General features: G+C 42.3%; 1 protein-coding gene across 23 annotated transcripts in view; it reads left to right on the top strand.

Moving 5' to 3' along the window:
- The window catches only part of LOC134351618 (uncharacterized), a 113,044-nt gene that overhangs the window by 51,376 nt on the left and 44,204 nt on the right, over positions 1 to 17,464 (top strand). For 9 of the 23 annotated variants that reach the window (XR_010019198.1, XR_010019197.1, XR_010019204.1 and 6 more), the window contains one exon: positions 417 to 6,368. The exons of 13 other annotated variants lie outside the window; for them this stretch is intronic. The gene's annotated coding sequence lies outside the window, so the exon portion shown is untranslated. Of the gene's footprint in view, positions 1 to 416; positions 6,369 to 17,464 lie in introns of those variants that run through there. One more of the 23 variants, XR_010019206.1, reaches the window with a different exon arrangement.

Raw genomic sequence — 17,464 nt, 5'->3', positions numbered from 1 at the left:
ACCTTCTCCTGAAACTTGTACCTCTTGGAGGGTATGTTTTTTTTCTCAAGCTGACAATCCAAGAGGACTTCCTAGGCACAGGAACTATTTTGAATATCCACTCTGCCCTTTGTCTAATCCCAGTACAGTAGTGCAGTAAATAGATGCTTCCAGTTCTACACTGTGCATCTGTACACATCCATTAGGCTAGGAGGGGATTGGGTGCAGACCATTAACTAGGGACAATCAAGAGTTTGATACAAATCCCCTGAGACCCAACAGGTCATAGGGTCATACCGCACAGATAAAAGACCTTGGTCCACATGTCAACGCAAACCATTAAGTACACATCCATACAGATCTCATTCACCAGCACTTGGTCCATAATCTTCTACGGATCCTTCTCTGGGCACACACTTTCTTTATTGATTTTTCAGGTTGGATGTCGCGTGATGCAGCCTCCCTAGAAGGATAAGGGGAGATAGTGAGGGTGCAACCAATACAGCCCCAGTTCTCCTTGACTCAGAAGAATTAGGTCCAATTATCAACCAAAGTTGTACTGGGAGGAGGAGAAGATGGCGACACGACGCAGCGCGCAGCGGCCACTCCGGTGAATGATATCTGTTATCTGTCAAGTAGGGTGCCGTGCACAATCCTGATTTGATGGAGACAGATGTGAGGAACATTTGTTGAAACTTCTGAAATGCCTGTTTCGTTGCCGCTGCTACTGTGTGATCCAGAATCTCCAGAGGGGAAGGCCTCGAGTCCTCAGCTTTGCTTGTTGCTCGGTGGCCGGGGCGGGGTCGAAGCGTTCAGCAGAGATGGTGTTTGGTGCTCAGTGTCAGAGGGCTGGTCGGAAGCTCGAAGTTTTCAGACAGACTCAGAGTCGGCTGCGGTCGGGTGCTTCCAATGCATCGTCAAGTTTGCGGCACTTGGAGGTTCATGGCAGGGAGATTTTCTCCTTCTGCCGCCTGCGTTAGATGATGGGGCTATTGGGACTTGAGACTTTTTTTTACCGTGCCCATGGTCTGCTCTTTATCAAATTACGGTATTGCTTTGCACTGTTGTAACTATATGTTATAATTATATGGTTTTGTCAGTTTTCAGTCTTGGTTTGTCCTGTGTTTCTGTGATATCTTTCTGGAGGAACATTGTATCATTTTTTAATGCATGCATGTCTAAATGACAATAAAGGAGGACTGAGTGTCCTCATAATCTAATCTAGGTAATTGGAATATTGTTTGACTCTGTACAATACTCTTATCAGATATAGGAGCAGAATGAGGCCATTTGGCCCATTGTCTGCTTCATCATTTCAACATGGCTGACTTATTTTTCCTCTCAGTCCCAATCTCCTTCCTTCTTCTCATATCCTTCCGTGCCCTGACTAATCAAGATTCTATCATCCTCTGCTTTAAATATACCCAATAACTTGGCCTCCACAGCCACCTGTGGCAACGAATTTCACAGATACAACACTCTGGCTAAAGAAATTTCTCCTCATCTCCATTCTAAATGGGCGTCTTTCTATTCTGAGTCCTCGGGTCTTAGATACCCCCACCAAAGGAAACATCCTCTCCACTCTACTGAGGCCTTTCAACATTCAATAGCTTTCAATAAGATTCCCCTTCATACTTCTGAATTCCAGTTAGTACAGCCCCAGAGCCATCAAATGCTCCTCAATCATTTTCATGAATCTTCTGTGAACCCTTTCCAATGTCAGCAGATCCCTTCTTAGATAAGGGGCCCAAAATTGCTCACAATACTCCATGTGAGGCCTCACCAGTGCTTTATAAAACCTCAATATTATATCCTTACTTTTATTTTCTTTCTTTCTTTATCAATCTTCTTATTAATTTTTAAAAGGTACATATATACAGACAAGAGGAGAATTATCTCAAATATCTATATCGATAACAATACATATAAAAGGCAAAATAAACGTTATCAAGATCATGCATAGTATTAATCTAATAGTATACGATAAGAAATAAGATAACCAATTCTTCTCTTAAAAAGAGAAAAAAGATAAAGAAACTTTTATAGTTTTATATACATAAAAAACTCACTAATCTCTGCAAACAAAAACAAAAAAGAAAAAAAAAGAAAAAGAGAAAAAAAGGGACTGGGCAGCCCATACAGAGAGTAAAAGCAAGAAAAAAAAAGAGAAACTTTCTGATCAAATCCAGAGTTTTGAGAAAGTAACTGGAAGAGCAATCAAACCATTTGAAAATATTGAATAAAAAGTCACCAGGTTTCTTCAAATTTAAAGGATGTATCAAATGTCCGACTTCTTATTTTCTCTAAACTTAGGACGTAATGGAGGGAAGCCAATAAAAAACAGTAGGTGGATTAGAGTCCTTCCATTTAAGCAAAATGGCTCTCCTAGCCAGTAAAGTTGTAAGAGATATCATCTGTTGAGCAGAAACAGGAATATATCCTGCTTCCGGGGGAATGATCCCAAAAATTGCTGTAAGTAAATTCGGTTGTAGGTCAAAATTCAAGACTTTTGATAAAGTTTTAAAGACATCTTTCCAAAAATTATCTACCTTGATACAAGACCAAAACATATGAGTTAAAGTAGCCACCTCAATAATACATCTGTCGCAAATAGGATTAATATTGGGAAAAATACGGGCTAATTTATCCTTTACATATGTGCCCGATGTACTACCTTGAACTGTATCCAGGAATGACGGGCACAGATAAATGAAGTATTTACCAAATGAAAAGTTTTATCCCATTGATTACCTGATAGTGACTCTCGAAATTCCAATTCCCACGCACCTTTAATTTTATCGTTAGATACCTTCTGCAAATTCAATAACCATTTATAAATTATAGCTATCAGTCCTTTTTGAAATGGTTTAACTTGAAAAAGAGTGTCTATCATATTGGGTGAATAAGCAGAGGGAAAATTTGGAAGTGACCTATGTAAAAAATTCCTAATTTGTAAATATCTAAAAAAGTGTGCATTAGATAAGTCATATTTGTCCACTAACTGAGTGAAAGACATTAAACAATCCCCCATAAACAAGTTTAAAAAAGTTATTATTCCTTTGATTTTCCAAATTAAAAAGGTCTGATCGGAAATTGATGGTTTAAAAAATAATTAAGATGGATTTTATTAGAAAGAACAAAGTTATTAAACTCAAAAAATCTACAAAACTGAAACCAAATTCTTAATATATGTTTAATAATGAGATTGGGGTCTTGACTACCAATTTTAGAAAGCAAAAAAGGAGGAGGAGCTCCCACCTTGCTTTTATTTTCAGTCCTCTCGAAATAAATGCTAATATCACATTCTCCTTCTTTACCATTGACTCAACCTGCAAATTAACCTTTGGAGAATCATGCCCAATCACTCCCAAGTCCTTTTGCACCTCAAATTTTTGAGTTTTATCTTCATTTATAAAATAGTCTATACTGTTATTTCTTCTACCAAAGCACATGACCATATACTTCCTGACACTGTACTCCATCTGCCACTTCTTTGCCCATTCTCCTAATCTGTCTGAGTCCTTCTGTAGCCTCTCTGCTTCCCCAAAACTACCTGCCCTACCACCTATCTTCGAATTGTCTGTAAACTTAGCCACAAAGCCATCAGTTCCATCATCCAAATCATTGACATATAATGTAAAGAGAAACAGTCCCAACACAGGCCCCTGTGGAACACCACTAGTCACGAGCAGCCAACCAGAAAAAGCTCTCTTTATTTCCACTTTTTGCCTCTTGCCAATCAGCCAACGATCTATCCAGGCTAGTATCTTTCCTGTAATACCATGGACTCTTATCTTGCATGTGTGGCACCTTGTCAAAGGCCTTTTGAAAATCCAAGAACACAACATCCACCGATTCTCATTTGTCTATCCTGTTTGTTATTTCTTCAAAGAACGCCAACAGATTTGTCAGGCAAGATTTTCCCTTAAGGAAACCAAGCTGACTATGGCCCACTTTATCATGTCCCTCCAAGTACCCCTGAAACTACATCTTAAGCAATCGACCCCAACAACTTCCTAACCATTGAGATCAGACTAACCTATAATTTCCTTTCTTCTGCCCCCTCTCCCTTCTTGAAGTGTGGAGTGACATTTACCACTTTCCAGTCCTCCTGAGCCATTCCAGAATCTAGTGATTCTTGAAAGATCATTACTAATGCCTTCACAATCTCTTCAGCCACCTCTTTCATAACCCTGGTGTGTAGACTTATCTACATTCAGATCTTTTAGTTTCCCAAGCAGCTTCTCCCTAATACTGTAATGGCAACGTCACACACTTCTGCTCCCAGGCACTCTCGAACTTCCGACATACCTCTGTGTCTTCCACAGTGAAGACTGACGCAAAATACTTATTCGGTTCATCCGTCAGTTCCTGATTCCCCTATTACTACCTCCCCTGCATCATTTTCCAGCAGCCCGAATCTACTCTCACCTCTCTTTTAAACTTTATATATCTGAAGAACCTTTTTGTATCTTCTTCAATATTATTTGTTAGCCTACCTTCATATTCCATCTTTTCCTTTTGGCAATAGTGAGCAACATCTAATTATTTTTACATAACATATATCTGGCTAAATGTTACTAAAATTGGACTTTATTTCATTTACATTGCTAACCTTGTCCATCCATTTGTTGAGAAACCGATAATTAAGGAGCAGAGATCACTTGCTTCATGCCTCCATCTTGTTTGAGTTATGGGCACTTTGCACTGTGAATAAGTAACTTAACTTAATCCACTTCTGCTGGTCATAGGTAATAGGACAGATGTTGTGATTGACAAACATTTTATGTATTCCGCTTATCAGTGCTGTATTTCAAATGTTCAGGGTTTTCCTGATACTCCTTGCAAGCAGTGGAAGGGCTTTGGCTGTCAGGAGCTGAGTCACTTGCCACAGGATACCCATTCCTGACCTGTTCATGATGCCACAGGTTTTACAGGACTGGACAACTTTAAGATTGGGCAAAGGTTACCTGGCATTTCTCAGGTCATGCCTGATGTTTGTTCTGACTTTGGTGCAGAGAGGCAGAAACTGTTTCACAGTTTTGAAGTATCTTTGAGAGAGCGGACCCTTGTCTCTGACAAATGAGAATCCCCTAGCCCATGAGAGGAGAATGAAGAGGAATGCTTAGAGAAGGATAACCCTTTGAATTTCTACTGGGATCTGTATCTGACAGCAAAGGGAAGGCACAAATTCATCCAAAGCTGTTCTCCTTCTGACCTGATGGGTGGTATTCTGTAAAAGGAGTGAGTGTTTCTACTTTAGGAGTTTGAATTAGGCTAACTATACCTATCACCAAATCTCAGTACTGTGAATGAGTATTGTGACAAGAATACACATAGATTAAGATGTTAGCTGTCCTGTGCTGGCACCAGTGGGATCAGCAGTTGGTCTGCCACCTGTCTTCAGGAGAAAGAGAGATAAGGAAAACAATGGAGCAGCATTTGGAGATGTTAATGAAAGGACGGGAGAGAGTAACGGAAGGAGAGCTGTCAAGATCGGTTCCCCCTTTGAACCCTGAACTGTTTGAAGTGATGGACAGGTGATACCCCAGCAGGGGGATAAAAAGGGACAGGTTCGCTAAGGCAAGACACACGACACCCCGAGGTAACGAGACCCTGGAAGCGGTGCGTCTCTCACAAGTCGGTGGGAAGTTTTTGGATGGCTGGTCGCGGGACAAGCCATAGACGCACAGGGTGGAAAAGCACGATCGGCGGGAACCTGGTGTGTGTCCACCCTTGCCTGGGTGCCGGGTTCACTGCAGAGAAACGATCGTATCTGGAAACGGAGGGGTTACGGTCGGTGACCTCAGATGACATCACAAAGGGCTCGCCCGAAAGCTGACTGCGAAGGTCTGTGTGTGGAAGCCGTTTGAATATTCATTCGTTTTTCTCTCTCTCTCCTTCCCCCCCACTGTCTGCGAACTGAACTGAACTAAATTGAACTGAACTTTGCATCACTTTGAAACTGGTCATTTACCCCTAGACAACGATAGAGCTTGATTGATCCTGTTACCTTAATTCTGTGTACATGTGTGTTTATCATTGCCGAACTGTTGCATTCATCATCCTTTTGATTAGAGTACTGTGTTGCTTGTTTCTTTAATAAAACTTTCTTAGTTCTAGTAATCCAGACTCCAACTGAGTGATCCATTTCTGCTGGTTTGGCAACCCAGTTACGGGGTACGTAACAGTATGAATTTGACAGACAATATAAGCAGTGATCTACTCTTTTTGGATATTAGATCATAAGACCATAAGACATAGGAGCAAAATTATGCCATTCAGCCCATCAACTCTGCTCCATCATTTCACAACATGGCTGATCGCAGATCCCATTCAACCCTATACACCTGCCCTCTCACCATATCCCTTGATGCCCGAAAAAATCAGGAATCTATCAACTTCTGCTTTAAGTATACTCACGGTCTTGGCCTCCACTGTAGTCTGTGGCAGAGCATTCCACAGATTCACCACTATTTGCCTAAAAAAATTCCTCCTTACTTCTGTTCTAAAAGGTCACCCCTCAGTTTTGTGGTGGTGTCCTCTAGTACTGTATGCTCCCACCAGAGGAATAATCCTCTCCACATCCACCTTATCTAGATCTTTCAACATCCAGTAGGTTTCAATGAGAACCCCACGCATTCTTCTAAATTCCAGTGAGTACAGGCCCAAAGCTACCAAATGCTCCTCATATGTTAACTCGGAATTCCCGGAATCATCCTCGTGAACCTCCTCTGGACTCTCTCCAGACAAAACATCCTTTCTGAGATAAGGGACCTAAAACTGTTGAGAATATTCCAAGTGCAGGCTGACAAGTGTCTTTTAAAGCTTCAGCATCACCTTCTTGTTTTTATATTCTATTCCCCTTGAAATATATGCCAACATACATTTACCTTCTTTACCATAGACTCAACTTATGAATTAACCTTCTGGAAGTCAGCATGGATTTGTGAAAGGAAAATCATGTCTGACAAATCTCATAGAATTTTTTGAGGATGTAACTAGTAGAGTGGATAGGGGAGAACCAGTGGATGTGGTATATTTGGATTTTCAAAAGGCTTTTGAAAGGTCCCACACAGGAGATTAGTGTGCAAACTTAAAGCACACGGTATTGGGGGTAAGGTATTGATGTGGATAGAGAATTGGTTGGCAGACAGGAAGCAAAGAGTGGGAATAAACGGGACCTTTTCAGAATGGCGGGCAGTGACGAGTGGGGTACCGCAAGGCTCAGTGCTGGGACCCCAGTTGCTTACTGTCACGTACCCCGTGACGGGGATAAAGAAACTAGCAGAAATAGAAACCACTTTGGAGTCCAGTATTGCTATAAACTAATAATATTTATTAGTAACTACGCAATACGGTAATATAAATGAAGATAAATCACACAGGTTAGCAATGATTATATATATATATAAGTAAGTAAATTAGTAAGTGTGGAAATATATGTATGAACACCAAGCTTTGGGGGGTAAAAAGATACAGTCTTACGATGTTGAGTAAAGTTCAGTTTAGTTCAGTTCAGTTCGTGGTATGTAGTTGAGTAGTGATGGAGAGAGAGAGAGTGAGTTGAGTCTTCAGGTGAGCTGATGCCGTCAATCTTCTCGTCGTCCTCCGAAACCCTTTACAAGTCACCGACTGTGACTTTAACAAGGGGGACCGGTCTTCTGTGGTGGAGCTATCACCCAGGCGAGGGTGGACACATAGACAACTCCCCACCAGTCAACCCCTTTTCTTCCTTCCACTATAAGGGCGCTTGGATCAATCTGCCTGATCGACCCTCCAAAACCCACTTTTCCTGCGGGCACAACAATGCTCATTCAGTGTCTAGATCATGTGTCTAAGGTCTGTATCATCTGACCTCCCATTTATTTCTCTGTGCTAAGCATCACCTGTCATTCAAAGAGTCCCTCCCTCCTTTGTCTGCAAAGAAATGTAACATTAACAACCTGCCTTTGGTCACCATAGCAACCTTCGAGCTGCTCGGTGCTGTCTCCAACTCCAAACTCAGTAGAAATCCAAAGTTACTTCCAATGCCTTAAAGTGACAGTCCAACCGTTAATCTTCGTCTCTCTCTTTCTCTTTTCAAAAGCAACATATCAGTGATAAATAACTCTCTCTCTCTCTCTCTTCAAAAGCACAGTTAATAGGGGCACTCCTGGATCCCCTCACACTTACAATATATATTAATGACTTAGACGAGGGAATTAAATGCAGCATCTCCAAGTTTGCGGATGACATGAAGCTGGGCGGCAGTGTTAGCTGTGAGGAGGATGCTAAGAGGATGCAGGGTGACTTGGATAGGTTAGTTGAGTGGGCAAATTCATGGCAGATGCAATTTAATGTGGATAAATGTGAGGTTATCCACTTTGGTGGCAAAAACAGGAAAACAGAATATTATCTGAATGGTGGCCGATTAGGAAAAGAGGGGGGTGCAACAAGACCTGGGTGTCATTATACACCAGTCATTGAAAGTGGGCATGCAGGTACAGCAGGCGGTGAAAAAGGCGAATGGTATGCTGGCATTCATAGCAAGAGAATTTGAGTACAGGAGCAGGGGAGTACTACTGCAGTTGTACAAGGCCTTGGTGAGACCACACCTGGAGAATTGTGTGCAGATTTGGTCCCCTAATCTGAGGAAAGACATTCTTGCTATAGAGGGAGTACAAAGAAGGTTCACCAGATTGATTCCTGGGATGGCAGGACTTTCATATGATGAAAGACTGGATCGGCTAGGCTTATACTCTCTGGGATTTAGAAGATTAAGGGGGGATCTTATTGAAACATATAAAATTCTAAAGGGATTGGACAGGCTAGATGCAGGAAGATTGTTCCTGATGTTGGGGAAGTCCAGAACAAGGGGTCACAGTTTGAGGATAAAGGGGAAGCCTTTTAGGACCGAGATGACGAAAAACTTCTTCACACAGAGAGTGGTGAATCTGTGGAATTCTCTGCCACAGGAAACTGTTGAGGCCAGTTCATTGGCTATATTTAAGAGGGAGTTAGATATGGCCCTTGTGGCTAAAGGGATCAGGGGGTATGGAGAGAAGGCAGGTACAGGCTTCTGAGTTGGATGATCAGCCATGATCATACTGAATGACGGTGCAGACTCGAAGAGCCGAAAGGCCTACTCCTGCACCTATTTTCTATTTTTCTAAGTCTTGCACAAGGACTCCTAAGTCCACTTGCACCTCTGATGTTTGAGTTTTCTCCTCAATTAGATAATAGTCCGCTCTATTGGTATTTTTACTAAAATGCATTATCATACATTTCCCAACATTGTACTCCATCTGCAACTTTTTGCCCATTCTTCCAATCTGTCTAAGTCCTGCTGCAATTGCATAGCATCCTGAGCACTACATACCCCTCCACCTATCTTTGTATCGTCTGTAAACTTTGCCACAAAGCTAGCAACTATCTAAATCATTGACAAACAATGTGAAAAGTAGCGGTCCCAATACTGACCCACAGTGGAACACCTCTAGTCACTAGCAGCCAACCAGAAAAGGCCCCTTTTATTCCCACTTGCTGCCTCCTACCTGTCAGCTGTTCCTCTGACTGTGCCAGTACGTTTCCTATAATGCCATAGGGTTTTATCTTGGTAAGCAGCCTCATGTGAGGCACCTTATCAAATGCCTTCTGAAAATCCAAGTAAATGACATCCACTGCCTCTTCTATGTTCACCCTGCTTGTTACTTCTTTGAAGAATTCTATTTTTTAAACAAGATTTCCCTATACAGAAACAATGCTGACTTTGACTTACTTTATTATTAGTCTCCAAGTACCCCGAAACCTCGTCCTTAATAATGGACTCTAACGCTTTTCCAACCACTGAGGTTAAGCTAACAGGCCTATAATTTCCTCTTTTGTCTTCCTCCCTCCTTAAAGAGTGCAGTGACATTTGCAATTTTCCAGTCCTCCAGGACTATGCCAGAATCAAGTGACTCTTGAAAGTTCATGACCAATGCATTCATTATCTCTTCAGCAACCTCTTTCAGGACTCTGGGATGTAGTTCACCTGCTCCAGGTGACTTATGCACTTTTTTCTTTTGTAATAGCAATGGCACTCATTCCTGTTCCCTGACACTCACAGACCTCTGGCATACAGCAAGTGTCTTCCACATGAAAGACTGAAGCTAAGTACTTATTAAGTTCATCTGTCATTTCTGTGTTCCCCATTACTACCTCACCAGTATCATTTTCCAATGGTCCAATATCAAGTCTCACCTCCCTTTTACTCTTTATATAACTGAAACAGCTTTTGTTATCCTGCTTTATGTTATTAGCTCATATTTCATCTTTTCCCTTCTTATAGCTTTCTTAGTTGCCTGTTGTTGGATTTTTAAAGCTTTCTAATCATCCAACTTCCCACTCACTCTTGCTGCCTTATATCCCTTTTCCTTGGCTTTTATTCAGTTCTTAACTTCCCTTGTCAGCCACGGTTGCCTAGTCCTGCCATTTGAGAACTTCTTCTTCTGTGAGACATATCTATCCTGCGCCTTGTGAACTATTCCTAGAAAACTCAGCCACCTCTGTTCTGTCATCAGCCCCACCCATATCTCCCTTCAATCCACCTGGGCAAGCTCCTCTCTCATGTCACTCCCTTTATTCCATTGTGATACTAATATATGTGTCTTATGCTTCTTCCTCTCAAACTACAGTATGAGTTCAATCATATTAAGATCACTGCCTCCTAAGGGTTCCTTTACGTCACGCTGGCAAATAAGATCTGGGTAATTACACAATATCCAATCTGAGATAGCCTTTCCCTTAGTAGGCTCGAGCACCAGCTGTTTTAAAAAGCCATCTTGTAAGCATTCAATGAATTCCTTCTCTTGCGCTCTGACGCCAACCTGATTTTCCCAATCCCCTTGCATATTGGAGTCCCCCATTGCAATTGTGACATTACCCTTATTACATACACTTGCCAGCACCCTTTGCAACCTCAACCCCACATTTTGGTTACTATTTGGAGGCCTATATATGATCCCCATAATGCTTTTTTTTATCCTTGCAGTTTCTTAACTCCACCCACAAAGATTCAACACTTTCTGACCCTATGTCACCTCTTTCTAAAGATGTAATTCCATCTTTTACCAATAGAACCATTTCACTGCCTAAGCCTTCCTGCCCGTCATTTCAATACAAAGTACATCTTTTGATGTTAAACTCCCAACTATGACCTTCTTTCAGCCAGGACTCAGTGATGCCCACAACGTCATACAGACCAATCTCTAATTGCACCATGAGTTCGTCCACCTTATTCCGAATGCTACATGCATTTTAATACAGCACCTTCAGTCCTGAATTCTTTGCCCTTATGAATTTTGCCTCAGTGGTACAACTTAACTCTTTGCTCTGTTCTGCAGTTGTACCCAATCATTGGCTTGTCCTTCCTTACATTCTTATTACATATCACATCATCTACTTGTAAACCTGCTGCTCTTCCTCAGCTCTATCATACTGGCACCCTTCCCCCTGTCATATTAGTTTAAACCTCTCCCAACAGCTCTAGTAAATCTGCCCACAAGAGTTTTGGTCCTGCTCAGATTCAAGTGCAACCTGTCCCATTTGTACAGGCCACACCTGCCCCAGAAGAGGTCCCAATGAACCAGAAATCTGAATCCCTGCCCCCTGCTCCAAGTCTTCAGCCTCGCATTTATTCACCTCCTCATTCTATTCCTATCCTCACTGTCTGCCACTGGACTGATTCAAGTTGCTGGAGTTGTTAATGAAACTAGAAATCTTGTCTGACCGGATTACTTAACCTTCTTTCAGCTTACTCCTTAAAGCCACAAGTTTCCCCTGACTTACAACAGCATCAAGCTTCAACACTCTCTTTTAAATTGATCCGTTCTACCACTAAATATTAGACAATACTGCTGTTTCAAATAACCATTAGCTAGTAGCTCACAGTCATTCATTAAATATATTATTATTCCAGTGGAAAATGTTCTGCGCCAAACATCATTATTATGCTTGATAATAGCTGTGCTCAAAATTGCCTTTTTATTAATCAGGGGTCTTATAGTCATCCTATCAACAAGTTCACAGTCCAATTTATATACTGAGTCAACAGGAGGAACTTCTTACAAGTTATGATTGAAGTGTTCAATCTTCCCCAGTTTAAATCCTTTCGTTGTTTTCTTTTGCATGCATGAACGTAAGAAATAGGAGCAGGAGTAGGCCATCTGGCCCATCGAGCCTGTTCCACCCTTCATAAGGATCTGCCTATGGACTCATCTCCACCTACCTGCCTTTTCCCCATAACCCTTAATTCCCCTACTATGCACAAATCTATCCAACCTTGTCTTAAGTATATTTACTGAGGTAGCCTCCAGTGCTTCATTGGGCAGAGAATTCCACAGATTCACCACTCTCTGGGAAAAGCAATTGCTCCTCATCTCCAAACTAAATCTACTCTTTGAATTTTGAGGCTATGTTTTCTAGTTCTAGTCTCACCTACCAGTGAAAACAACTTTCCTGCCTCAATTTTATCTATCCCTTTCACAATTTTATATGTTTCTATAAGATCTCCTCTCTTTCTTCTGAATTACCGTGAATACAGTCCCAGGCAACTCAATCTCTCCTCATAGTCTAATCCCGTCATCTCTGGAACCAACCTGGTGAATCTCCTCTACACCACCTCCAAAGCCAGTATATCCTTCCTCAAACAGGGAAACCAGAACTGCATGCAGCACTCCAGGTGCAGTCTCATCAATACCCTATACAGTTGCAGCACAAACTCCCTGCTCTTAAATTCAAACCCTCTAGCAATGAATGCCAACATTTCATTTGCCTTCTTGATAGCCTGCTGTACCTGCAAACCAACCTTTTGTGATTTGAACACAAGCACTCCCAAGTCCCTCTGCACAGCAGCTTTCTGCAATTTTTTTTACCATTTAAATAATTAGCTGCCCTTTCATTTTTTTCCTTCCAAAGTGGATGACTGCACATTTACCAACTTTGTACTCCATCTGCCAGACCCTTGCCCATTCACCTAACGTACCTATATCTATATCTACTGAAGAAGTATACTGAGTAGCCTCCACTGCTCAGTATACCTCAGTATATCTGTGAAGCAAAATGGTATTACATTGTTCTGAAGAAAAGATCTTCAGCCTGAACATTAGTTCCATTTCTGTTTCCACAACTGTTGCCTGATCTGCTGAATATTCTAAGAATTTTAGCTTATCGTAGAGTTCCAGCAACTGCAGTATTTTGCTTTCAGAATTGTACCTGTGTTCATCAAAACATCAGATTTGACTCTCAGGCTTGTATAATTACATGCCCAAACATCCCCCAACCAAAATACCCATCTCACCAACAACGCTTGTTAACTATTTTACTAAAAGCTGGACATGTTTTTCTTTTCCCAAAGCACCTGTATCTATAAGATTCTTTAACAATAGCTTCACATTGTTTTCTATTACCTGAGATTTTCGGGGACTACTTACTTTAGTGACATTCCGGTTTGTTGACTCATTAATGACCTCAGGCTGATACTCGCTGCTTTCTGGCACACAACAATTCTAATCTGTTTTCTCTCAGCCAAGCTTATTTCTCAAATCAATCTTTGCTGCTCCCTTGAGCTTGTAATCCAATGCAACTATCTCTGTTTTACCCAGTGCAATTTTTGCAACATTCTTCTATATTGCTTACATGACTCACCAGCTTCCTATCTTCACCTGAAATCTATACGTCTTAGAAAAATCATTTTTTTTTAAATTGGTAGTTCTGTGAGTAATTCCTAAGCACAAGAACAATGTTGAATTTATCCCTGCTTTCGAAACCTTGTCCAAGTGAAATAAATTTCATAAAACCTCGAGATATAGGAGCAGAATTAGACCATTCAGCCCATCAAGTCTGCTCTACCATTCCATTATGGCTGATCTCAGATTCCAGTCAGACCGATGCACCTGCCTTCTCGCCATATCCTTTGAAGCCCTGACCGATCAGGAAACGATCAACTTCCGCCTTAAATATACCCACGGACTTAGCCTCCACCGCAGTCTGTGGCAGAGCATTCCACATCTTCACTCTGGATAAAAAAAAATACCTCCTTACCTCTGTTCCAAAGGGATGCCCCTCAATTCTGAGGCTGTGCCCTCTAGTTCTGGATATCCCCACCATAGGAAACATCCTTTTCACATAACCTTATCTAGTCCTTTCAACATTCGGTAGGTTTCAATGAGATCCCCCCACATTCTTCTAAATTCCATCGAGTACAGGCCCAAAGCTGCCAAAAGCTCCTCATATGTTAACCCGGAATTCCCAGAATCAACCTTGTGAACTTCCTCTGGACTCTCTCCAATGACAACACATCCTTTCTGAGATATGGGGACCAAAACTGTTAACAATACTCTAACAACACACACAAAATGCTGGTGGAACGCAACAGGCCAGGCAGAATCTACAGGAAGAAGTACAGTCGACATTTTGAGCTGAGATGCTTCGTCAGGACTAACTGAAAGAAGAGATAGTAAGAGATTTGAAAATGGGAGGGGGGGAGGTGGAGATCCAAAATGATAGGAGAAGACAGGAGGGGGAGGGATGAAGCTAAGAGCTGGAAAGTTGATTGGCAAAAGGGATACAAGGCTGGAGAAGGGAGAGGATCATGGGATGGGAGGCCTAGGGGGAAAGAAAGGGGGAGGGGAGCACCAGAGGAAGACGGAGAGCAGGCAAGGAGTTATTGTGAGAGGGAGAAAAAAAAGGGGCAAAATAAATTAAATAAATAAATAAGGGATGGGGTTAGAAGGGGAGGAGGGACATTAACGGAAGTTAGAGAAGTCAGTGTTCATGCCATCAGGTTGGAGACTACTCAGATGGAATATAAGGTGTTGTTCCTTCAACCTGAGTGTGGCTTCATCTTGACAGTAGAGGAGGCCATGGATATATATTTCAGAATGGGAATGGGATGTGGAATTAAAATGTGTGGCATTGGGAGATCCTACTTTCTCTGGCGGATAGAGCGTAGGTGTTCAGCAAAATGGTCTCCCAGTCTGTGTCGGGTCTCGTCAATATATAGAAGGCCGCACCGGGAGCACCGGACGCAGTACATCACACTAGCCGACTCACAGGTGAAGTGTCGCCTCACCTGGAAGGACTGTCTGGGACCCTGAATGGTGGTGAGGGAGGAAGTGTAAGGGCATGTGTAGCACTTGTTCTGCTTACAAGGATAAGTGCCAGGAGGGAGATCGGTGGGTAGGGATGGGGGGGACGAATGGACAAGGGAGTCGCGTAGGGAGCGATCCCTGCAGAAAGCAGAAAGCGGGGGGGAGGGAAAGATGTGCTTCGTGGTGGAATCCCGTTGGAGGTGTCAGAAGTTACGGAGAATTCTATGTTGGACCCGGAGGCTGGTGGGGTGGTAGGTGAGGACAAGGGGAACCCTATCCCTTGTGGGGTGGCTGGAGGATGGGGTAAGAGTAGATGTGCGTGAAATGGCAGAGATGCATTTGAGAGCAGAGTTGATGGTGGAGGAAGGGAAGCCCCTTTCTTTAAAAAAGGAAGACATCTCCTTCGTCCTGGAATGAAAAGCCTCATCCTGAGAGCAAATGCGGTGGAGACGGAGGAATTGTGAGAAGGGGATGGCGTTTTTGCAAGACACAGGGTGGGAAGAGGAATAGTCCAGGTAGCTGTGAGAGTCCGTATGCTTATAGTAGACATCAGTAGATAAGCTGTCTCCAGAGATAGAGACAGAAAGATCAAGAAAGGGGAGGAAGGTGTTGGAAATGGACCAGGTAAATTTGAGGGCAGGGTGAAAGTTGGAGGCAAAGTTAATGAAGTCAATGAGCTCAGCAACCGTGCAGGAAGCAGCTCTAAGTGTGCCCAGACTAGTGTCTCATAAAGGCTCAGCATCATCTCCTTGTTTTTATGTTCTATTCCCCTTGAAATAAATGGGAACATCGCGTTTTCCTTCTTTACCACAGACTCAACCTGTAAATTAAACTTCTGGGAGTCTTGCTCAAGGACTCCTAAGTTCCTCTGCACTTCTGATGTTTGAACCTTCTCCCCATTTAGATAATAGTCTGCACTAATGTTTCTTTTACCAAAATGTATGATCAGACTTCTCCCAACGCTGTATACCATCTGCCACTTTTTTGTCCATTCTTTTAATTTGTCTAAGTCCTGCTGCAATCGCCTTGCTTCTTCAACACTACCTACCCCTCCATCTATCTTTGTATCATCCGCAAACTTTGCCACAAAGCCAGCAATTCCATTATCTAAATCATTGACAAACAATGTGAAAAGTAGCGGTCCCAATACTGACCCCTGAGGAACACCACTAGTCACTGGCAGCCAACCAAAAAAGGCCCCTTTTATTCCCACTCGCTACCATTCCACTATCCATGCCAGTACCTCTCCTATATCGCCATAGAATCTTATCTTGATAGGCAGCCTCATGTGAGGCACCTTATCAAGTGCCTTCTGAAAATCCAAGTAAGTGACATCCACTGCCTCTCCTTTGTCCACCCTGCTTGTTACTTCCTAGAAGAACTTAACAGATTTATCAGCAAAGTTTCCTTTGTAGAAACCATGCTGACTTTGACTTATTTTATCAATAGTCTCCAAGTACCTCGAAACCTCATCATTAATAATAGACTCCAACACTTTACCAACCACTGAGGTTAGGCTAACTGGCCAATAATTTCCTTTCTTTTGCCTTCCTCCCTTCTTAAAGAGTGGAGTGACATTTGCAATCTTCCAGTTCTCTGGGACCATGCCAGAATCAAGTGATTCTTGAAAGATCATGACCAATGCATCCATTATCTCTTCAGCAACCTCTCTCAGGACTCTGGGATGTAGTACATTTGGCCCAGGTGACTTATCCACATTAAGACCTTTGAGAGTGCCTAGCACTTTTTCCTTTGTTACAGCAATGGTACTCACTCCTGCTCCCTGACACTCACAGACCTCTGGCATACTGCTAGTGTCTTCCACAGTGGAGACTGATGCAATGTACCCATTAAGCTCATCTGCCATTTCATTGTCCCCCATTACTACCTCACCAACATCATTTTCCAGTGGTTCAATATCAACTTTCACCTCCCTTTTACTCGTTATATAACTGAAAAAAACTTTTGGTATCCTGCTTTATATTATTGGCTGGACTACCCTCATGTTTCATCTTTTCCCTTATGGCTTTTTCAGTTGCCTTTTGTTGGATTTTAAAAGCTTCCCAATCATCCAACTTCTTACTCACTTTTGCTACTTCATATGCCCTTTCCTTTGCCCTTATGCAGTCCTTAACTTCCTTTCAGCCACGGTTGTCTAGCCCTGCCATTTGAGAACAACTTCTTCTGTGGGACATATCTATCCTGCACCTTGTGACCCATTCCCAGAAACTTCAGCCATCTCTGCTGTGTCGTCATCCCCACCAGTATCCTCCTCCAATCCAACTGAGCAAGCTCCTCTCTCATGCCTCTCTAATTCCCTTTATTCCATTGCAATTCATGTTTCATTTCTGACTCTATGGTCACAATCATTA

This window comes from Mobula hypostoma, chromosome 9 (assembly GCF_963921235.1).
Source record: "Mobula hypostoma chromosome 9, sMobHyp1.1, whole genome shotgun sequence".
Classification (NCBI taxonomy): Eukaryota; Metazoa; Chordata; class Chondrichthyes; order Myliobatiformes; family Myliobatidae; genus Mobula; species Mobula hypostoma.
Note: the sequence above shows the minus strand (reverse complement) of the source record. Positions and strands in the feature narration are given on the sequence as shown.